General features: G+C 47.2%; 1 protein-coding gene across 2 annotated transcripts in view; it reads left to right on the forward strand.

Annotated features, from left to right (window-relative positions):
• The window catches only part of LOC147705893 (uncharacterized), a 383,606-nt gene extending 360,582 nt beyond the window's left edge, over positions 1 to 23,024 (forward strand). Inside the window, exon 12 of one of the 2 annotated variants that reach the window (XM_086932363.1) lies at positions 22,545 to 23,024. The gene's annotated coding sequence lies outside the window, so the exon portion shown is untranslated. Of the gene's footprint in view, positions 1 to 21,274; positions 21,385 to 22,544 lie in introns of those variants that run through there. The other variant, XM_086932364.1, reaches the window with a different exon arrangement.
• The last annotated feature ends 1,654 nt before the right edge of the window (positions 23,025 to 24,678 follow it).

The raw sequence follows: 24,678 nt of genomic DNA on the forward strand, positions 1-24,678 counted from the left end.
GGCATGGGCCACTATTCCCGTAAGTGAGCAAAATTAGTATGCAAGACAGCATAAGAGTATGCCAAAGCCGATAGGTAAGCACTGCCATGAAGCAAGATAAAGTCGGAAACAGAAAAGGCATATTCAAGCCCTACTTTGGCAGTTATTCATACTATGCAGGCCTACACATCACTATATTGGATCAAGATATACTGTGATGGTGAGGGGCAACGGTCATAATCGGGCCATTCAACCATATAAATGGCACATTCATTACATTCCACCCATGACCATTGTCCAACACCGTCGAACGTATAGATTCATCAAACAGTACGTAAATCATTACTAGAATAATAGGAAACATAACTGACAGAACTAGTCAAAGTACCAGGTCAAAACATATCCAAAAGATTAGGCACACACTGAATGCAACAACATATAGCAATCGGAAAGCAAATGACTAATAGTGCACCACCCAAAATAGAACGAAGTAAACCAAGGTTAGGTAACCACCCAAAGAGCCAATCCCACAATCCTTGATCTAAATTTTGTCGAACTTCTGAAGATAATTCATGTAAAGCATTAATATGAGACTGGATAGATTTAGAGTGGTCAGAAAGATTAAAACAACATGAAACTTCAAAACCGGAACATCCGTGATTATGTTTCAAGAGAAGATAATCGATAGCAGCTCTATTCTGCAAAATATCTTGTTGTTCACCTTGTGCATCGAGTAAAAATTCTGATAAAGCGGTTGAAGTGTGGTTGATCGACTTAACCATAAGACAAGCCAGTCTACTAATAGCTCTAGAATTGTTGATTGACAGTCCAGGAATGCCTACAATTGAAGCCGCTAAACTAATATATTTAGATCTAGAAAGCAAATGCAAATTATATTTGCAGTGTTCATCTAACTGAGGAGCCTCGCGTACAATCCGGCTATGAATAGGAGGAGATACAGAAAACGTCATCAAACTGAGTCTAGTCAAAGCACACGGTCCATCGGAAATGTTCGCTGAAATAAAGGATAAAGGACCGTGAAATAATTCCACATGAAAAGAGCCATACGGTTGGCAATAAAACAGTTCTATAATGACTAATAGCAAGAACGAAATTTCTGCAGATCATAGAGTTAAGGATTGAGGAACACATGCCAAGTTTATGATTGTGGCACAAAATCTGTACTTGTTGAGAAAGTGTAGAAGCATTTTCAAATTTAGTCTGTGCAAATTTGCCAATTAATTGTGGATCGCACGTAAAATTGTAGTAAACATCTCCCTCAGTGATGTTGTAAGTGTTTATCTCGAAGGTCTGTAAATCGTTAGAGTTAGATGTCTCTGGGCAAGACTTGCAAAACTCATAAATTGATAGATGATGTCGTACATCATCAATGCCAGCATTTCTGTCGATATTGGTAACGTTGTGAAGACGTTCATCAAAACAGCAGCAGGAGTCGGAACAGTTACCAAACAAGTTGATGCGATATCAAGAACACCTCATGTTCGTCATGCAAATGTGGGAACGGTTTAGCACTTTGCGTGCAAGATTCTCCCAAACATTCAGTTTGTTGGTCAAAATTGAATTCATCCTGCGCTAGTAGTCAACCGTCTCGTCTTGGGATCCCTCCGGACTACCTTGGCCCCATTCGCGCCATGCCAATAGGAGTTCAGCGACTGCAAGTGCTGCATCAGCAATCCATACAATGACCTAAAGAAAGAAGTCAAAAACAGGTATTACTCATTCTCGAAGATAACATTTATCTGCTGGGACACAGTCCCATTTTTGCCGTCCAGGTTTCATGACCAGTATCGTATTATCACTGCCCGTGGCGATTACTTCAGCTGGTTCGGGGGGTTGATTGGGTAACTGGCCCCAAACTCTGGCACCTGGATTTTTATCAGTTGAGCCAAAACCTCCATCTCCACGTACAGTTAGGAGGGTTGGGGCAGTCCCCTTTCTCACCACACCTCACAAAACTGGCATTATAACCAACTGGGCAACTCGATCTCCAGGCTGGATTATTAAATCCAGATCACCACTGTTCAACAGAATTATTTTGATTTCACCTTGGTAATCAGAATCAATTACGCCACCCAGCACCTGGATGCCTTTTAGCAGTAGTCCAGACCGTGGGGCAATCAAGCCAAAGTGTCCTGCTGGTATTTGGACACCAATTCCAGTTTCAATTAGAACAATGTTTCTTTGTTTCAAAGTATGCTGCTTCAAAGCATGTAAATCCAAATCAGCAGCCTCAGGGGTCGCTCTATGTGGAGCCATCTCCCAAAAGGTAATCATAGCAACTGCTGTATGGGGCTGAACATTCACAGAAGAAGTTAACATTCTCATTAGGGGCGTTTCAGAGTTGTTCAAAGGACGATTATTCAGAATTTGTAAAGCATCAAATAAATTATCTTTCCAGTTTTTCAAAGAAGCACCAGAAAGTTTTTTCAATTGATCTTTCAAAAGACCATTCATGCGTTCAATTAAGCCTGCGGCTTCAGGGTAATAAGGAATATGAAAAATCCATTCAATATTATGTTGTGCACAATACTCTTGTACCATCCTCCCTTTAAAATGTGAACCGATATCTGATTGAATCTGCACAGGGATTCTATAGTATAAAATCAGCAAATCCAAAGTTTTAAGGGTATACATCTAAGTAGCATGTTTGTATGGGGATGCAATCAAATATTTTGAGTAGGTATCTACAATAGTGCATGCATACTGACAACCTCTGCACATGGGTAAGGGACCTATGTAATCTATATGCCAAATCTGCGCTGGCGACTTACCTCTATTTAACTGACCTCTCACTATCTGTGGTATCACCCGTCGTCGGGAATGTTGGCAAATTGGACACTGCACAATTACAGTTTTTACCACATCATGGGGAAGATGTATCCCTCTATCTGCTGCCCACCTACTAGTGATTTGTTCTCCAAAATGCCCACACTTCTGATGTGCCCACCTCGCCAATCCAACCAAGTCAGAATTCTGCGTTTCCACCACTGCCTCAGAGATTTTTGCATTTCCCTCTGCAATGAGGTTAAACCACCTATCAAGTGAATCAATTGAACAGTGAGCGTCAACATGATAAACTGCCACAGTACTTTGGGGAAGCATATCCCACACCTCTTTCCACAGTTCTTTTCCCCATACCTCCTTCGAATTGATTAACCATTTGTGAGTGTGCCATGTGGGGAGCCATGTAGCTAACCCATTAGCAGTTGACCATGAATCAGTGTGTATATGGAAAACTCCTGGTAACTCCTGTTTTAAAGCTTGGTAAACAGCATAAAGTTCTACACACTGACTGCTTTTTCCTTCACCAGTCGTGCTCAACAATTTCTAGGTAACAGGGTTATGCAACACTGCTTTCCACTGTCTCTTTGCTCCAACATACCTGGCTGAACGATCCATAAACCACACATGCTTTCTAACCTCCACGGAAAGATCGCTAAATGGTCTACCCCATTTAACAGGAGATTCCTGTACTATAGGTACGTTGTAATTCATATCTGTCTCTTCAATTGGCGCCTGTGCCACCTGCTCATGTAACATCGCTGTGCATTTAGGACCCACCCAAGCCCTATCCTGTATGTTCCATTTCCATTTGATCACACTGGCTTCCTGTGCATGTCCGATTCTGTAAGATTTAGGAGAGCTCATAAACCATTGCATTATTGGAAACTCAGGTCTCAAAATAACATCATGTCCCAAAGTCAATTGTTCTGTATCCATCAAATCCCAGTAACATGCAAGCAATTGTTTTTCAAAAGGTGTATAACGCTCACCAGCATCTGGCAACTATTTCGTCCAGAATCCTAAGGGTACTTTTGTCTTACCTTGTTTTTGCCATAAACTCCAATGTGCATATGGACCCTGTACAGACACATTCAAATCAACATCGCCAACTCGCACCGGCCACAAATCCAAAGCATGCTGAATAGCCTCTTTTGCCAGTTCAAACGCGGTCTGCTGTGTCTCACCCCACTCAAACGCATTCTTCTTTCGAGTGACTTTATACAAAGGAGCCAAAATCTGACTTAAATGGGGAATATGCTGTCTCCAGAATCCAAACAAACCAATGAATCTCTGAGCCTCTTTTCTATTTCGGGGTACTGCAAATTCTTTAATTTTCTGTCTCACTTGAGGAACTACTTCTCAATGTCCCTGATACCACTGAATGCCTAAAAAATTTTCACTTTGTGCTGGACCTTGTCATTTGTCAGGATTGATTTCCCATCCTTTGCCTTGCAAATAGATTACAATTCGATCTAACTGAATTTGGACTTGCTCTTATGTCTCACCTAGGACCATTATGTAGTCAATGTAATGAGAAATTTGCACTCTAGAAATTATCAATATCTCATCTAAATGCTCTGCCACCAGCCGGTGACATATCGTCGGACTATGCAAATAGCCCTGGGGCAAACTTCGAAATGTCATTTGTCTGCCACCCCATGAAAAACGGAATTGTTCCTGACATTCGGGAGCTATAGGAATAGAAAAGAAAGCATTGGCAATATCAATAGCCGCATACCAAGTCCCTGCACGTCTCTGAATTCTCTCTATCAAAGTAACAGTGTCTGGGACAGTAACAGTCAAAGGTGGTGTATGTTTATTCAGTTCGCGATAATCCACTGTCATGCGCCATGAATTGTCACTTTTGTGCACCGGCCATACGGGAGTGTTCCATGCCGTAGTGATTGGAACCACTACCACCACTATTCATCAAGTCTTGAATTGGGGCATTGATTTCATCATGCCCACCAGGAATTCTGTACTGTTTCATCGAAATCACCTTGGTCGCCTGAGGCACCTTCACTGGAGGAATTTTCAAATGACCTACTCTCACTGTGTTAGCTGAAATGTAACGTTTTGTTCCAAACTGATAGTACCCCTCATCTAAACACAGTCATTCATTTTAAAATGTAAATTCCGATGATATATTCAGAAAGAGGCACAACTAATATGCTATATTCTCTTTCTGGTATTCTTCCAATTTTTAATTTAACATTAGTTTGCACTGCTGGGGTCTCTTTACCACCCAAACCTGTGATTGTAAAATACTGTCCTCTAAATTTCTTGGGATTTCCATGTGTTAAAGTTGCCTCCGCTCCCGTATCTACTAGGGCTCGGGCCATTTGTACATTACGATGTTTCCAGAAAATCTCTATATCTACATAGGGTCTATTATCTTTGGTAGCCCAATTCGGTACCCGAGCTTGACCTATTTCCTAGTCATTTTTGCTCTTGTCCTGCGCCCTAGACAAATCAGGGTAAAGACTTTCATATCGTTTAGGAAGCACATCTTCCTCGTGCACTCTCTCTTCATAACATGAATGTCTCATATTTCTGTCACTCTGCGATCTTCGATCTGGGGATCTCCCTCGTTTGTTTCTCATTCTCAGTTCAGGGGATCTACCTCTTTCACTTCTGACTGCGATCTAGATTCTTCCCTCTCACGTCTTGTTCTATATTTTGGGGATTCTTCCCTTCTCCCTCGGTATGTTTCATCACCATAACTGAGGGTGAGTAGCTGAGGCCCTTTCGAGCCGCTTAGGGTGTGGCCACACTTAACTGTGGTTAGGAGAATCGTTTCAATCACACACTGAGGAAGAAGAAACAATAATGTGAAAAGACGACTTTTGAAGTTGGAGTGGCACGTTTATTATTTAACACACAATTATATCGATGAGGCGTATTGCTAAAGAACGCTCTTTAAGAAAACCTGGCTTCACTCTGCCAGAATCTATGCATGATATCAATTGTTTATAAAAAGCTGCAAAGTAAACAGAAGTAACTTATCTAGTAAAACATAGCTTATGGTGTAGGATGGAGGATGTAAGAAGGCATTGAATGTTGCTCAAGAGAATACTATGTCTACACACAACTCTCTGTGGAGTAACTACTCACAGGTCTAAGCATTCCAGCAAGAGTAAAATAACAGAGGCTAAGATTAAAAAAGACATAATTGCATTTTAAGCTAGGTTAAATAAAGAACATTACTATCAGGCCTAGTGCCTTTAAGCACCTATCTAGGGAATAGAACCCTAGAGGATCTTATACTAAACTGATACCTATAATGCAAGGAATTGGGTATGGATGAAAAAGCATAGGGCTAGCTAAGATTATTAAGAAGATTGAAAATTGAAAAGCTATCTTATTCAGGAAGGCATCACCTGGTAGAGTAGGCTCTGGCAGTCCCAAATCAGATATCGGTCGACCGGAGAACCGCCCAAAAAGTCCGCTTGGAAAGTTCTGCCTTCTACTTGTGAAGGTGGATCTTTTATACCTAAAATCACAGAACTAACACTGGCCTGACGTATTTTCTGACGCAGGTGGCTTGACCGCATTGTCCTAGGACAGTGGGGGCGGTCAGGTGTCCTAACGGTTGGCCGGCCATGCTTGAACGCAGAACATAAACAAAGACTTCTTGTCCTGTACATATTTCTAAAATTATATGTGAAAGCGGAACTTGCAATAGGTATTGCTATTGCGAGAGGTTGCGGCTTTTACTTTGTGCAAGCAATGTTTCAAAATAATGTTTCAGTGGAAAGTACCACGATGTGTCAATCTGCACCAGCTGGGTCTTGTGTACGTGTGAGAGGGCGTTGGTCTTGAGGCTGTGGAAAATTACTGTACTTTACGTCAGGCCAATTTACCTCGTTGTTTTTCATTGCAACTGGAATGCACATTTAACATCAGTGTGGGCCTAGTGCATTTTGTTACCCTAGGACATGTCTTCTTGTCCTTTGCCTTGGGTCTATAACTCCAGGATTCAGGGGATTGGTGGGATTTACTTAGCTGATTATGCATAGCAAAAATAGAGGGTTTTAAGCATATTTTCAGGTTTTCTCTGGTAGGGCCATATGTGGCATTTTCACCATCAAGGCAGATAAGAGGTGCTCTTTTTGGTGATCAGATGGTAGAGCGTGATTTTAACCCTTCATCAACCACTTCCATCTGAATGTCTCCACTCATGATCATGTTTATTAACTCTTCTGCTCCCTTCTTTTCTGTTTATACCCCTTTTTCGAAACATGCTCCATAAGTTCGGAGTAGGTTCCCCATCTATTTCATCTTTCCTCACCCCATCTTTCATTAGAGTTGTAAACAAATCTTGTCTAGTTAGTCTGTTATTATCTGTACGAGTTTCAGGTTTAGAAGGTCTTTTGAATTTCATCCACTCTCCCAGTTCGCTCAACTCTCAAACTGCCTCGATCACTTGTGCTAAAGTGTTTCCCGTCTGATTTATTAACAATGTCATCATCACCTGCTTATAAGCAGGAGGAGCAGTACGAATGATCTTATTTCGCGCAGAGGTGTTAAGCAGTCCTTCCATTCATTTATGTGCTTGATCTCGGAAAATAGAGGTTTTCATCACCTCTTCCTTCATTTTCTGTGTAGCATCTCTCAAAGAATACCAAGGTTTCTTATTTATCGGCCAGTCTGATTCAGTCGGGTATTTGTGACTACATCCAGCTACAGCTAATTGCAATAAACCAATCTGGTCATTTAGTGTATAGTTTCTGAAACATTCTTGAACCGTCGGGTCTGTGCTTAGCGCAGAAAATGTCACTGAATCTCCTTGGTCTAACATCACGCCCACCTCGGCAGCCAACATGTCTGGGGGGATGGAACCAGGGCCCTCAAAAGAATTGAAGAGTCGGGTAAGCACCGGAGCTATCAGCTGGCTAAAGGTCTTATAGAATCCTGCTGAGAAGCCGTCCGGCCCCGGGGACTTAAGCGGGCGTAAACGGGATATGGCTGCTAACACCTCATCCTGGCGGATGGGGGCATCCAAGGCGTCTGCATTTGCCTGGGAGAATTCGGTGACCGCCGTCGCATTCAAATACGCATCTATCTCCTCGGGGATGTCTCCTCGGCTCCGTATAGCGAGGCATAATAAGATCGGAACGCTTCAGCAACCTGAGTGTCTTCCGTGAGAACAACGCCGGTGTCGTCTGTGAGGTCGGTGATCTTGGAGCGTTGGGTTTTAGCCTTCAAGGCGCTGGCTAGTAAACGGCCAGTTCTGTTACCCCGAGGTAATAGGTATGCTGAAGGCGGAGTGTGGCGAATTCCGCCCTATCAGTATCCAGGCTGGCTAGTTAGGCCCTGACTGCTTTTAGTTGTCTCCAAACACGTGGAGCGCAGGTGCGACTGTGGACCCTCTCCAATTCTGAGACACGCGCGGCGAGGTCATCTCGTTTGGCGTTGCGGTCCTTGGCCTCAGCGGCAACTATGGCAATAAGTTTGCCGCGGGTGACCGACTTCAGAGCCCCCCAAAGAGCCGTCATGCATATCCCCATCGTGTCGTTGGTGGCTAGATAGTCAACAATGCATTCGTTGATTCTTTTAGTAACCTCCGGTCGCTGCAGCAGGGTTTCGCGCAGGCGCCACGACCTCTGGGGCGAGGGGACGTGTGGATTTTGAGCAACAGTTCCACCGCGTCATGATCCGAAATGGCCGCAGGTACTATGCTAACCTCCTCAAGGGTTGTGAGCAGCTCTGAGGAGCCTAAGAAATGATCAAGCCTAGCATACGTGTGGTGCACGTGTGACGCATTCGGATGTTTAGTTCTCCAGAGGTCTACCAAACCCCTCTCCCTTAGCCACTCGTGTCCGGTCGCCGAGACTGCGCCCGTCTCCCCATAGCAGTGCCCTGACCTATCTGCATGCGTGTCCATAACTATGTTGAAGTCCCCACCTAAGAGTAAAAGTGAGTTAGAGGATTGAAATGACTCAGAGATAGCGCCTTTCAGGAATGTCTCTTGTCCCGTGTTAGGGGCGTAGATAGAACCAACCGTAAGGTGTCTGTCGCCAAGCTGAAATGTGTATGCCAAAAGGCGACCCTTAATCTCCCCCACCCTGTTCCCCACCCGTTCCCGAAAGTGTTTGGATATTAGAACTGCCACACCGGCATTCTTCGTGGGGAGAGAGGAAAAGAATTGCTGTGGGAAGGCGTGGGAGCACATTCTATGACAGTCCTTTGGCAAGAGATGGGTCTCCTGCAATAAACAAATATCGGCCCCAGAATTTTCTAGGTAGGAGATGACCGCTCTTCTCTTGATGGGGTTATTCAACCCTTTCACATTAAGGGTCAGTACTTTTAACGTGGTGTCAGCCATGGTAAGGTGAACATGTGGTATAGCGTAGAATTAGAGTCATGTGTATGTGGTGCACAGGAATGCAAGAAGCGGGCCAGCATATGTGTTTCCCTGGAGACCTCGGCCCTTGGAGGGAGCATATTCGTGGCTACACACATAAATGGGACAGCTCGCCAATCGGGCGAGAAGGAGACATTACCGGGAAGAGGCATTCAAAGCAGGGGGGGTAAATGTGAAGTACAGCATATCCGTCCCGGGAACCCTCCCTGTAGCATCGCACACCTCCCACGACTTCCCTGTGGGCAGTAGTCAGCTCTAATTGTAACTGGTAAATGAGAGACATAGCTAATCTGTCGTCGACAAAACCTTTTTCGCACACTGGTTCCCGCCCTCGATCCCTCCCGCAATCCCCAAACCCCCCCGAACAACCCAACTGTCAAGCTCTACGCTCAAGTTCAGAATCCATTGTTCTAGATCTGAGTGACCATCCCCCCTCCCACCTTCCACCCCCCAATCCCCAAACCAAGAGAAGGCATAGTCCCAGTCATGTTGGTCCACACAGGGCTGTGGTAATGTTTCTTGTACGGGTCATATCCGATGGCGGCCTCTCCGGCCCCCCGCCCGACCCCTCCCCACCGCACGGGCAGAGTATGTGCTATAGGTAATCTCCCCAACAATAGTACAGATCACTCAGAGGAAGAGTTCTCTTTGGCCACCTCCGCCACCGCTGTTGCTCGTTCCTGTGTGATGATAGAGGCGTCTGGTTTCAAGCGGTGCGATGGGGACCGCCTGCGAATCACTGTCTGCCATCCTCCCCCGGATGGCCCTTACGATGCTCTCGTTATGGGCTCATCATCATCCTGGGCAAGTCCCAGGAGGGCGCAAGTGTCTTTAAGCGATCGCAGTTGGTGTGACCGTCCGTTCCATTTGAATATTAGTCTGAACGGATGGCCCCATGAGTAGGGGACTTCCTGTTGTCGCAAGAAGTCCGTTGCTCTCTTGAAGTCTTTTCGTTTTTGCAGAGTAATGGTTGATAGGTCTTGATATAGGGCTATGGGGTTACCCTGAAATTGAAGGGGCTGTACTTGCCGGGCTTCTCGGAGAATCCGCTCTTTTAACGGGAAATCAGGGAGGAAGGCCAAAATGTCTGGTGGCGGGGCAGAGGCGCGTCGAGGCAGCTCAACTCTATGTGCTCTGTCGATACGAATGGCAAAGTCTGCTGGTTCCCCCAGAATGTTCCTGAATAGGGCTTGCAGGTACCCAGTGACATCAGTCCCCTCTGCCTTCTGAGGGACCCCCCGGACCCGTATGTTGTTTCGACGAGAACGGTTTTCGAGGTCCTCTGCGTGGGCCTGAAGGTCCAGCTGCTGCCGTGAGTCGCAGGTCCTCTTGTTGGAGCTGCTCGATTTTGTTGCTTCTGGTTTGGTCCGCCTCCTCAATGGCAACCACCCGCTCTCCAAGGCCCTCGACGTCGCGCCGGAGCTCTCGGACCTCACCCGCTACTTCCTGCTTTAAGGATTTGAAGTCCTCTCTGAGTGAATTAAACAATGTCTCTAGGAAAGATCTGGTGATGGGTATCTGGTCATCTGCAGGCGCTGGCAGGGTTTTCGTGGCCACCAGGGAGGGTGGGTCTTTGCTGGGTTTGGGCTGGGACTTGGCCAGTAGTTCGGGGAGCATCTGGGGCCCTTTCTTTCCTCTCTGTCCCGCCATGTCGTGAGTAGCTTCGGAGACGAACAGGCGGCGGGCTTCAAGGGCTTGTGGTAAGTGCAGAAGTCCGGCGTGGTAAATTTAGGGGCGAATCGTGCTATCACAGGTCAGCTCACCCCCGGGGTCAAGACGGCGGACACGGGTCGACCGCCGCAGCGCAGCCGCCGGTCCCCACCTCGATTCTTCCGGCTCCGCCGAGCCTAGCGTCTGCAGGGCAGGTCCGGCCCGATGATCAGCGGTATGGCGACAGATTCAACTGCATCGGGGGCGGTCAAACCGCAGCTGGATCCCCGGAGTCCACCGGGCTATTTCAGTGGGGCAAACAGCCGCAGCTGGTCAGGAGCGTAGTGAAACCAGCCCCCCTCTCCAATAGGCCGCACACCCCACAAACGGGTCGCCGCCCAGCACTGCTCGGCAGGTGCAGGTGAATCCGGGCCCCCAGTGTCCCAATACAAGTGTGCTCAGTCCCGCCTCTCAGGCATAGGTGTAGCTCAGCCCGCGGGCCTCTCCAGTTAACCCCCACGCCGGGAGCTCGATTGTGCTCCCCGAACCTTCTGTGGTGCCCACCTCCAATCTCCTCACCTTGTGCTTACTAGCTGGAGAACGGCCCTCTGCCGCGGTTCTGGCCCTTCGGGACCGCTCCACACCCTCTCCAATTGTACCCCGGTCTGGGGGACTCACAGGGCCACCGCGGCATCGTCCTCGCTGTCGGCTTCGGGGTCGTGCTTGTTTGGCTCGGGCAATCTCCAGGCCCGTTCCACCGCGGGGGGGCAGCGCTGTGTAATCCGCAGCTGGTGGGGTCTGCTCTTTCTGTGCAGGGGCGCACCGGCAGGCCGCGCCAAAGACCGCAAACGCCGGGGTGGAAGGCCCAAAGCCGGGGCCTCAATTTTCGCGACCTCCGGCCGGTCCTCGCCTGGTTACCGGCCGGGTCGCAGGGACAGCGATGTGCTGCGGTCTGGGTCCACTGCTCCGGGGTCGGCAGCGGAGGCTCAATCCAGCAGGCTCCGCACTCGTTCACCAGGTTTGCCCTCAGAGACGTCGGGGCATTGGGCGCTCGGGCCGATCAGGTCCCCGGAGCGGCCGCCAGTACAGGGCCGCGGCCTGTGGTCCCCCGCGTCCGGGGCCCCCCACGGGGCGCGCGGGTCAAACGGCTCGATTCCGGGGCTGCAGCTGCGTTGTACCACCACTCCCTACGCTTTTCACTGCTTTTAGGGAGATTAGGCGATGTTTGTAGGTGCTTTAGGCGGGATCGGGCAGGGAGCCTCGGAGACCTGCGTCCGATCACGCCGCCATCTTGGACACGCCCCCCATGGTTTTGTTTTTAAGCTCATGGTACAATTCGGGTTTGCGAGCTTTGAGCTGTGGGACCCCAGTAAGCACAACTACATAAGGCAGGCATTCTGGTGGTAGGTTAATATGGGGTAAGTCGGAGTCTCCTGACGCCGCCGGGATGGGCTTCTTAGATGTTACAGATGGATTACGACTAGGTCCCCCTCTTTCGCTCAAGTCGCCAGTTGATACCTGATTCTGCATGGAGACACATTGACAGGGGCTTTTTTGACCTTTGGCCATGCTTGAGTTAGAATTAGAAATGGTTTGCTTGACACGAGCAGCTGGTACTACAGCATTCACTCCCATAGTAGGTCGAAATGCTACCTCTGGCGCCATTGATACCCTCGCCTCGGAGGATGTAAGATCCACCAATGGATTTTCCTTCTGCTCACATACCCTGCCTGTTCTTGGATTGCCATTTAATTAATGACTTGAGGAAAAAGAAATTGTCGAGAGTGGCTTGCTCAAATCTATCCAGCCTCTCCGTCAATACCTTCACCCTCTCAAGTACAGGGAGTATTAAGGATTTCATAATTTTCTCTATCTGAGCAATGGGGGGGACCTGGGGGGGGAGCTTGTGATGGAGGTTGGCTTTAGACTAGCATTCTCCTGCTCTTCTGAGATACGCATAGGCTGGCCACCAGTCTGGAAAATTCCTCCATCTCTAGATGGCATTAGATTCTCTTGTCTCCCTGACCCCACAGCTTTAACACTTCCCTTAGAATTTTTTGCTTTAAACTTTTTGGAGGTTTTAAGATAACCACTCCTTAAACCACTTATAACTCTTTTTCTTTTAGAGGATGCTGGTCTGGGACCAACCGCAGGCGCTGGCTCTGATTGTACAGAGGTGCTCTCGGGGATTGAGGGGTTACTGACAATAGGGGCGTGCTTCTCAAAGGGTGTGACAAGCCCTGGTACAGGCAGGGTGCCCGTTTGCCTGGGAGAATCTGAGACATTAATCCTCTCCAGGCTAGCCCTTATGGTCGATAGATTTGATAAGGCTATACCTGCTGTAACACTTTTGGTACGCTCGTTGTTGATAACAGGGGAAACTGCCAATGCTAATGGCCCTAAAGAAGAGCGCTTATGGTTAAAGGGCTCTAGAGAGAGCCGACGCTCAGTGATGGCGATTTCCTTTTCAAGGACTGAGTAAGCTTGGGTGATAAACTGGTCAAGTATGCCACTAACACAGCCTCCCCCCACCCGCTTACCCTTTCCAGATCGAGTTGACATGAGCGATAAGCTTTCCCCTAATAGCACAGAAATCCTGAATGAACGAATATATGGTGTAAAGCAAAGTACAGAACAGATTGTCCATATACCTATTTGCTGTCCATGTGCAAAACCGGAGGTCAGAAGGATGGCCCAGCCCAGCCTTGGTCAGCCCCAGACGGCACAGACGGCCCGCCCTTTGCCCGGGCTTAGCCCGGCGCCGCCCGGGCGCGTCCCGCGGTGCGGGAGGCGTTCCTCGGGTTTCAAGCGCCTCCGGGCGCACCAATGGCGTCACACGTGCGCCGTGGCCGCCGGGGCGATGGTGTGGCCAGAAGAGCAGCCGTTTCCCTCACGGCGGTAAAGGCACAGGATTCGTGAGCCGTTCCCCTCACGGCAGGATTACAAGGTGTGTGCTGTCTCCAATGTCCAAGGAAGGTCTCCCAGTGAGTGCACGGCGCTCCTCGGTTTTCAAGCGCCTCCGGGCGCACCAATGGTGTCACACGTGTGCCGTGGCCGCCGTGGCACCTGGGGATTGTAGTCCCTGCCCTCGTGGCGATGGTGTGGCCAGAAGAGCAGCCGTTCCCCTCACGGCGGTAAAGGCACAGGATTCGCGAAACGTTCCCCTCACGGCAGGATTACAAGGTATGTGCTGTCTCCAATGTCCAAGAAAGGTCTCCCAGTGAGCGCTCGAGCTCCTCGGTTTTCAAGCGCCTCCGGGCGCACCAAGGCGTCACACGTGCGCCGTGGCTGCCGGGGCACCTGGGGATTGTATTCCCTGTACGAAACATGTCCAAGGAAGGTCTCCCTTATATAAATGTATAGAACCTAAAAACAGAAGAAGATAGTTAGACAAGATCAGTAGGAATATAAGAATTAGTGGAAAACTGGTTAAGTAACGAAAGATCCGTAGTCCATAGGTGTAGTTCAGGATCATAGATTTATTCATCAGCTTAGATCCATAATATAAGATATAATGTAGAGACCAGAGACAGACCCCATCAGGAGAAGTTCTACTGCTCAGCCCCTCATACCAACTGACTTCTTCTCACTGTTCAACCCACTCAACATTCAGATGACATCATCATGGGCCAAGCAGTAGAGCGGGTGCAAGCACAGGGAGGATGCACAACACTAGCTTCATTACAACACATCCCCCTTTCATCAAAATCAACAAATGAATCATAATGCACACACACAATATAATTCACAAAAAGTAAATGTGCAGAGATGAAACAGCACAAAAGGAATGTCAAGAAGATTCAGAAACAAAAGGTCAAATAACACAACGATTCAACTTCCAAGTCCTAAACCTTCAAACACTCCCAATACATTTATAAATGAATCCATAAGACTAGGACCCACACAAAAGTCCTAAGGCAATCCAGACAATGTCAGGGACTAGATATTTCTCACCCAACAATGGAGGTACACCATCCTCTCCATACAACACAATGATAAAACATTGCTAACGGGGAAACTAATCTTTGTCCACCCACAACCAGGTGTGAGAACAGTACTCAGAACGTGACCACAGAGATAAAGACAGACTTAGTCTACAGGGCGACTATCCTAAGCCAACCCACAACCAAATGAGAGACACTGCTCTCAAAACAACCCCGTAAAGATAAAACCAAACATTACCTATGGGGTGACAGACTTATGTCACCCAACAACCAAGAAAACGGCAGGACTGGGGACACAACATATTCCCCGTACTGCAAACCAGACAATACCAATGGGGTGACAGACTTAGGTCACCCACAACCAAGAATAGTGGCACATTGCCTATGGGGTAACCCCTATGGGGTAACCGACTAAGTTACCCACAACCAAATGAGAGAACTATACTCTCAGACTCTCAACAAAACCTTGAAATACAAGATAAAGGCTGACCTCGCCTATGGGGTATCCGACAGAGTTACCCACAACCCAATGAGAGAACAATACTCTCAGAAACCTTGGAAAGAAACACCAACAGCATACAATGCAGAACTACTCATGCCACACAACACTTCCCCCTTTCATACATAAGCAATAACAGCATACTGACAAAGCACATATAACATTGACATAAAATACACTGCTGTTAACATCCAAGCATCATTTAAAACAGTTTTAGATGATTACAGATGGGCATACCCTCAACTCTATGAGTGCAACACGTCAAACACTACCTCAAAACCCTCAGCCTTACAAGAATGACTAATTGAGCCCCCCACAATGTAAAACACCCGTTTTAAATGTACAGTAAGGACAAACTTGAGCACCGGTGAGTGATCTCTCACCCGAATTGAAAACAAAGTCTAAGTCTGTGTGATCTCCTTACAATGTCCCCCTGTCAAAAATAATCATCCTCCATTGTTCGGGAAAGTCACCAAGAATTCTCCATCCCAAAGTGAAATAATCATTCCCTACCAAGCTGAGATGTCGATGTGCCACAAAACCGCAAGATGGCACTGTTGATCTGTTTCGAAAATGTCCAAAGTTGCTTCAAAGAAACTCCGAATGGGTTCAGGGTTCTGCCAATGAAAGGTTTGCGTGAAGAAATCTTGTCGTTATCGTTCCGGTTGTAGTGGTGATCTCTATGATAACAAAGATGGCGGTATACGTGCTCACGTGACGATTTTTCTTGCGGAATTACGTCACCACATATTGCGCACTGCCAGTCGAGAAAGGTGGAGCGTGAGGAAAAGCAGGTTTGAAAATCCACAATGGCAGAACGTGCTTGGCAGGGAGGAGCGCGAGTGAAGACAGCGAGAGTGAAGACAGCGCAAGCGAAGACAGCGCGAGCGAAGACAGCGCGAGCAGCAGAGCGCGCTTGGTAACGGTAAGTGTAGCCGTTACGATTCAAAAGCAAACAAATGTTAAAACGCTGACTTTTCTTCCGTTTTTTTCGGCGGACAGCACAGCCAAACCACAAAAAGGACATACTTGCTGAAAACCAGATGCGTCCATACAAATTCCATAGTGTGTGAAAGGTGCTCAAAAATTCACGAACCGTACATCAATATGCATTTGGCAATGATTCTGTTGGTGAAAACTGCTGAAACATGCGACTGTTACCACACGCAAAAGTTCTGTGGAAGGTTCCCCTGGTGACTTTCACAGGGAGGGGAGTAGGCGATACAGAAAATTAGACCCTGTGGTTTGTATCAGAAGAAAGTCAAAATGCTGACTGTAGGGAGACGTGTGGGGGAATTTAGCCTAAGGAGAATCCCTGATATTAACCAAGCTATGATGGCAAAAAGATATTGTACACTTATGACACTGTATATCAAAACATTGATCAATAAACAAATACAACAAAGATATAAAAACGATTTGCACAATTTATTATGGTACCTCCCTTCAGGGTTACACTCTAAAATTTAAAAGCATTTCTAAAAAGGTTATCCTCATCATAAGAAAAACATAAACAATAATAAAAAAAGTCAAAAGAAAGAGTCGACGCGGCGTTTCGGTGTCGTTACAATAGTTGCACCTTCATCAGGACATTTGACAATATTGACTTGTGATCTAAAAATTGAGAAACAATGTTTTAGATGCCTATTTTTATATATACACAGTGACACATACATAGCATTTGTTTTTTTGACTTTCTTCTGATACAAACCACAGGGTCTCATTTTCTGTACTGTTACCACACATCCATACGAACACCTAAGAGTTTATATTACAACATCTCTCTTATTATCAGTACATATTCAATTTTTTCTTTAAAATGATGAAACTGGCAGTTTATGTTCTGGCTACGTGCATTTCGGCTTGCGCCTTCCTCAGGACTCTGTCACAGATTCTTAAAAGGAACCTGACCCCAGGACACCCCTCCACGCCGCACGGCTCGTCAGCTGTGAGCGCGTCACTGCCCCCGGCGCCACAGGTTCGCCCCTGGCCTCGGTGTCCCCTCGCCGCTTCTTTTCTCCCTTTCTCCGCTGTTGCCCACACTTGTGATCTAATTTGTGCATTCTTTGTCTGTCTTTAGGTATTCTGTTTCCTCATTGTTATTGTATCCCCGCCCTCCCGTGTGTCCCCCTGCCGCTACCTTCTCCTTACTCCGCTGTTGCCCACTTGTATCCTGATTTGTGCATTTTTGACTGTTTGTTATTAATCTCTGCTTTTTCCTCGTAGCTGTTGTACCCCTGCCCTCTGGTGTGCCCCCCCCCGCTCCATGCTTCCCGCCGCTGATCCCTTGCGGCCCCGCCCCCTTTTCTTTCTGTACCCCATTGGCCACCCCGCTCCCGCCTCCCAGTTGCTCCTCCCTCCCACTTCGCCTCATATGGAGCCCACGCGGCGACCTCGCAGCGGACCCGCGCATTGGGTGCGCCGATTGTGCTCCGAAGGCGCACCAAAGGCAAGCCCGTCTACACCCGTCCGCGCCTGGACCGTGCCCAGTGCCAGAACCCCTGGTCCTCGACGATGCCAGCCCACCCGACGGACTTACAAAGCTGCCACCCTCCACGCACTCAACGCCGGCCGGAACCCCGCCTGCTACCGAGTCACCCCGAAACGCACCCAAGGACCCTTCACCTGCCAAGCCTGCAAATTCACCTGCCTCCGAACCTACACCGCTCCCACCAAGCCGACCACCAGCAACAACCACCTCAAGTGCATCCTGCTCAAAACCCGCTCCGTCCACAGGCACGCCGTCGAACTCTGGAACCTCCTCGACACAACCGCACCGGACGTCGCCTTCCTCACGGAGACCTGGATGAACGCCTCCTCAGCCCCCGACATCGCCATAGCCATCCCAGATGTCTACAAGATCACCCGAAAGGATCGCGTCAACCAAACCGGAGGAGGCATCGCCATCGTCCACAGAAACACCATCCGCATCACGACCAACTCCAACGACACCCTCACCGCCGCCGAGCACCTTCACTTCCAGATGCACACCGACCCCAAGACCACTCTCAGAGGCACTCTCATCTACAGACCCCCAGGACCACGCGCCCAATTCAGCAAAGCCATCGCAGACTTCATCAGTCCACACGCCCTCACCTCCTCAGACTACATCCTCCTAGGGGACCTCAACTTCCACCTGGAGAACAACAAGGACTGCAACACCGCCGCCCTGCCGGACAACCTCCACAACCTCGGACTCAAGCAACAGGTGAACACCCCCACCCACTACGCCGGCCACACGCTTGACCCCATCTTCTCCTCCAGCAAGCACATCTCCTTCAGCCACTCCACCGGACTACACTGGACAGATCACAGCTGCGTCCACTTCAACTTCAGGAGAACCACGACCCACCACCACCCGCAACAGGTTCCCCGCAGAAGCTGGAGCAAGATTACCGCCGGCCATCTCACCACCGCCCTCAGCCAGAACCCACCCACCAACACGACCGACCCCAACGAATCAGCCCCCAACCTCACACAGTGGCTCACCAACTGCGCCGACGATCTCGCACCACTAAAAAACCCTCCCAGCAGACTCGGCTGCAGGAAAGCCCCGTGGTTCACCAACAACCTCAAAAACTCCCAAGAAAACATGCCGCACCCTCGAGAAAGCCTGGCGCCACAACCAGACAACAGAAAACAAGACAGCCCTCAAGAACGCCACCCGCAAACACCACCAGCTGATCCGCACCACCAAAAGGACAACATTCAAAGAACGACTGGACAACAACACCCACAACAGCAAGAACCTCTACAGCATTGTGAAAGAGCTCTCCAACCCCAGCGCCTGCAATAACGAGATCACACCCTCGCAAGACTTCTGCGACTCACTCGCCTCGTTCTTCCATCGCAAGATCGCAGACATACACAACAGCTTCGGAGCACAGACCGCGCACCCAACCACCGAGCCAACGCTCTCCACCACCAACCCTCTGCACCTGGACCCCGGTCAGCACCAAAGACACCACCCACCTGATGAACACCATCCACTCCGGCTCCCCAACCGACCCCTGCCCACACCACATCTTCAACAAAGCCAACTCCATCATCGCACCCCAACTCCGGAATTTCATCAACAGCTCCTTCGCATCTGTCACCTTCCCGGAGAGTTGGAAACAAGCTGAGCTGAGCGCCCTTCTGAAGAAACCCACAGCGGACCCCACGGACCTCAAGAACTTCCGCCCCATCTCGCTCCTCCCCTTCCCGGCCAAAGTCATTGAGAAGACCGTCAACAGACAACTCTCTGCCTTCCTCGAGTCCAGCGGATCCCTCGACCCCTGCAGTCCGGGTTCTGAGTAAACCACAGCACCGAGACCGCCCTCATCGCAGCTACCGACGACATCAGGTCCCTGCTCGACAACGGAGAAAATGACGCCCTCATCCTCCTAGACCTCTCAGCAGCCTTCGACACCGTATGCCACTGCACCCTGATAGAGCGCCTGAGCAACACCGGAATCCGAGGAGCGGCCCTGGAGTGGATCATCTCGTTCCTGGTCGGAAGAACCCAGAGAGTCCGCCTTCCCCCGTTCCAATCCGTGGCCACCGAAATCATCTGCGGCGTTCCGCAGGGAACCTCACTCAGCCCCACCCTCTTCAACGTCTACATGAGCCCTCTCTTAGCCATCGCACGCTAACACAACCTCAACATCATCTCCTACGCCAACGACACCCAGCTGATCGTCTCCCTCACCAATGACCCCGCCACCGCCAGAGCCAGCCTCCAGGAAGGAATGAAAGACGTCGCGGAATGGATGAAGCTCAGCCGTCTGAAACTGAACTCAGACAAGACGGAAGTCCTCATCCTGGGACCATCCCCTTCTGCCTGGGACGACTCCTGGTGGCCCCCTGCCCTGGGCACCGCACCCAAGCCAACGGACCATGCACGCAACCTGGGCTTCATCCTGGACTCCTCCCTCACGATCACCAAGCAAGTCAGCGCCGTCTCGTCTTCCTGCTTCAACACCCTGCGCATGCTCCGAAAGATCTTCTGGTGGATCCCCACCGAAACCAGGAAGACGGTCACCCAGGCCCTCGTCACCAGCCGGCTGGACTACGGGACCACCCTCTACGCTGGAACCACAGCCAAACTCAAGAAAAGACTCCAGCGCATACAGAATTCTTCTGCACGACTCATCCTGGACATCCCTCGCCACATCTCTGCCCATCTGAAAGACCTGCACTGGCTCCCCGTCAGCAAGAGGATCACGTTCAGACTCCTCACCCACGCACACAAGGCTCTCCATGACATGGGCCCGAAATACCTCAACAGCCACCTCACATTCTACACACCCACCCGCCAGCTCCGATCCTCCAGCCTCGCCCTCGCCTCCGTCCCACGAATTCGCAAATCCACCGCCGGAGGAAGATCCTTCTCCTACCTGGCGGCCAAGACATGGAACTCCCTCCCCACCCACCTACGGCTGACCCTGGACCATCTCTCCTTCAGGAAACAACTCAAGACCTGGCTGTTCGAGCAGTAGCGACTCCGCCCCCCCCCCCCCAGCGCCTTGAGACCCTAGTGGGTGATTAGCGCCCTTTACAAATTTGACTGATTGATTGATTAAAAGGAGAGATTAACAATAGTATAGTCTAATATTAATATGCCTGCTTGATGGATCTAATTACACATATATATCCATTTGTTTAAAAGATAATGCAGTTTAGGAGACCCAGTGCATCCAGCAGACTCCTCACCCTTAAATTTGTGAATTTGTGCTCTGAAAACACCCTTGTGATCAAGATTGTTAAGACATAATGTGCATAGATGGATCCTGACTTGAAAGAAATGTACAGGTTCTGAAATCCTTCACCAAAGTAACTTGCTGTCATGCTTAAAACCTTATATATTATTTATACCTGTTGGCATTGGTTCTGAATAACCCAGCCCTATTTCTCTTGTATTTGAGATATTACTTGTCTTTTCCTTCGTTGTGGCAGTTTTTTGTTTCAGCTGGTAGCAAACAAACAAAATGTAGAAATGGTCTGGCATATTAATATTAAACCATACTATTGTTAATCTCTCCTTTCAAGAATCTGTGACGGAGTCCTGAGGAAGGCGCAAGCCGAAACACGCGTAGCCAGAAAATAAACGGCCAGTTTCATCATTTTAAAGATAAAATTTAATTATAAAATGGATATATCAATGTATCAATAAATGTATCATGAAAGTGAGAGTAATAATTGGTATAACAAGTTTATGCACTAAGACAACCTGTTTTACATACAAAGAAAATGTCTATGATCAGAACAAATATCTGTCTGTATGAAAAGCGTTTCTCTTTTGTATATTGAAAAATTAGTGATTAATACCATCATACTGATTATAAAAAATATTTTTAAAAAAAGAAAATAAAAGAAATAGTTTTGATACAGGGTTGTCATGTGTTGAAAATGTATATATATATATATGGTCACTCTAAGTCATTTCTTAATATAGAATGTGTTTGTGAAATGTTTCATTTAAAGTAATTGCTTAATACAGAATGTGCCTGTGACATGTTTTGATCCACCTTGCCAAAGTGACTCTTTTAAAAAAAAAAGAGATGTTCTCTACTGTCATTTGCATTAGTGACGCTGTGCTTCCAAGGGTTGACTTGCTTGTGCTTTGGATTAGACTCAGTACCGACCATTAGTATATTGAGTGACCCTACACCCATCAAGCTAATAGACGATATGCTGCTGCCCTTTGTAGTATGGAACTGTCTCAAAATGTTGCATGCATCATTTGCCTGACTCTCCAGAGTTTGTAAGTAAGGTTTTACTCAGGGAATCATTTTGCTTTAGATCCACAGAATCATTAATGTTGTCCATCAATCGCACTTCCCTTGATCACAGATTGCTTGCCAGTAGTGGAATTATTCTGGTATAATAGCAGTGGATTACTTGCTAGTAGTGGAAGACTTCTGGTATAATAGTGATGCATCACTATATCTGTCCATTCTTGGAATCAGCAAAAATAATGATTTGATAGTACTTTTGAAGGTCTTGGTTACAGTGAACACGAAAATGATCCAAGAAGACCTCTACCCTGTTGTGGAGATTACATATACTGTTAAGGTATACTGAAGTCTGCATATGTATGTGTATTGATTAGCTCTTATGTACAGGAGCAATGAGCATACATATATAGAAACAGTAAGGAGATATCTTACAGTTTTGTAACAGCACCAAGAAGACCACCAGAATCAGCAATACACATGACTTTTGGGTGCAGGGGTAAATGTTTCCTATCTATGCTCTGCATTTATCACATCAATTTCTGTTGCTCTTTTTGTGACTTGCACTCTTGTTTCTCCTATAGAAAGTGAAACCTTTGGTAAAAAGAAGCTTTCCTTAATTATGGGGGCTCCTATGAAAAGAATGCTCCTGGTGGGCCCGCAAAGAGGCATTCATCGCGGCTCAGAAACAAATGGAGCATGGTTTTGGAATTGTATTGTCATTGAAGTTAATGGTTTTTAATTGCCAATGAAGTGATTTGGGTCTCAGAAAATAAAGTTTAAGTGCCATGTGTTGAATTTAATAAAGTTGCTCATGAAAACATTGGAGTGGACCTTGGCTCAACTTCACAATCAAGGATTCTCCTTCTAAAATCAAAGACTCATCTTCTAAAATCAAGGACTCTTTTTCCAGAATCTATGGTTTGTTAAACAAGATAAGGATTTGAAATAAATAATTTGGCAGAAATTAAGCGGACATGGGGTCATTGAGGAGACCTTATTTATAAGCTTTCCTTTTTTGATGTTTCAGTTTTGTTTTATCTATAAACATAGAACACAATCTGTTTCCCTGTCTGTATATATTTATAAAAGTTAAAAGTTACTCCGGCTGACTTTGTGAATTGACAGCATGGAGTGTAAAACACCAAGGGATGCCATAATATTTAGTCTGGCACTGTAACCAGACTAAATAGTCCTCTATGAACATCCCTTTCCTCCAAGAAGGAGACATACTCCAATTGTGGGTTTGTAAATGTGGGTCGATTTAGAACTATATGATTAACCGAAATGTGGAATCTTTCCATTTGTTGTCTGTTTTAGATCATAGCTGCGAAATGATGGCTCAGTAGTTACACAGAGGATTAACTAGTACATTATTGACAATTAAATACATTTTTGAAAAACCTTTTAATCCTGAGGAGCGCATTGGTGGGACAGAGGCTAAAGTGTAACAAAACAAGTAGTGAAACTGGTGGTGAGGCAGTGGAGGATGTGAAGGGGTGGTGGGGCAGTGGAGGATGCTGGGAGCGGGACAAAGCATACTACAGCCAAATTGCCTTCCTATTAGCCTAAAAGCCTAGCCGCCAACTTCTGTGCAGCTTTCAGGCTTAGGCCCCACCAGTATTTCAGCTGGGTATGGGTGGGGCACATTTGCAGATGCAGTGTGTGAGCTAAAGTAACAGAGCAAAGAGTTCTGGGAGTAGAAAGGATAGTGTAGGAACAAAAGATGCACTAAGCAGAAACAGTATCATGTTAAGGCTTTTTGGGGCTAGGCATATTTAGGGGCTGCTGCACAGTCAACATCTTTATTTTATTACCCATTTCTTCAAGGCAGCAAAATGTCACACAGTGCTAAATGATATGTTAAACTTTAACAGGGTAGCAAAAAAACAGTTGAAACATGTCTTTCTCGGGACCCCGAAATATCCTTAAGATGGCACAAGTGTTAGTAAATATCCAAAATGACAAAAATTTAGATTTATTGAAGAGATACACATTACAGCAACTGTTCAGGTCAGATAGTCCATTACATCTGTTGTATGGAACATAGAACTACACAAACCATAGCAACAGATCACAATACAGCTTTCAAGTATAAACTTCTGGCAAACATACAATTAAGGTAACAGTGTCATAATAAACCAGTATAAGAATACAACACATCTCATATCTGAGAAAAACAAATAGAGAGGTAACTACAACAACAAAGATTACCTATAGTCTTTAAATCTAACCGGAGTATTTATTACTCTTTTGCTGGCTTTCACTCTTGAAGCTACAGTATTGTCATCCGATAAAATTTTAGAATGAAATACACTACCCAAGCCTTGACTGGTTCTCAGGAAGTGTGTCCCATTTCCATGTGGAGATAAAACAGTTTCAGGAACATTTTGACATTTAACAACACGTCTGACACTCCATACTTTGCCATCGTTCGTAACAATACTATTGAGATTGACCTTTACTACTCTCCGTATGGGCCCATACTTTGAAGAACCTTTAACAAGAAAACCAGGCCTACGTATCTTTACAAAATCACCAACCATAAAAGTAGGGACTTTGTATTTAGCATCACGTTACGCTTTAATTTTTATCTCTGTGACGTTTGACTCTCAACAAAGTACTGTAAATATCAGCAGGAATGGAACAATTTCCTTTTTACTTAATCCACCAAGGACACAGTTGTGAAACTGGTTCCCTACTTCTCAAGAGGCGGAA

The sequence above is a fragment of the Lissotriton vulgaris genome, chromosome 7 (assembly GCF_964263255.1).
Source record: "Lissotriton vulgaris chromosome 7, aLisVul1.2, whole genome shotgun sequence".
NCBI classification, from domain to species: Eukaryota; Metazoa; Chordata; class Amphibia; order Caudata; family Salamandridae; genus Lissotriton; species Lissotriton vulgaris.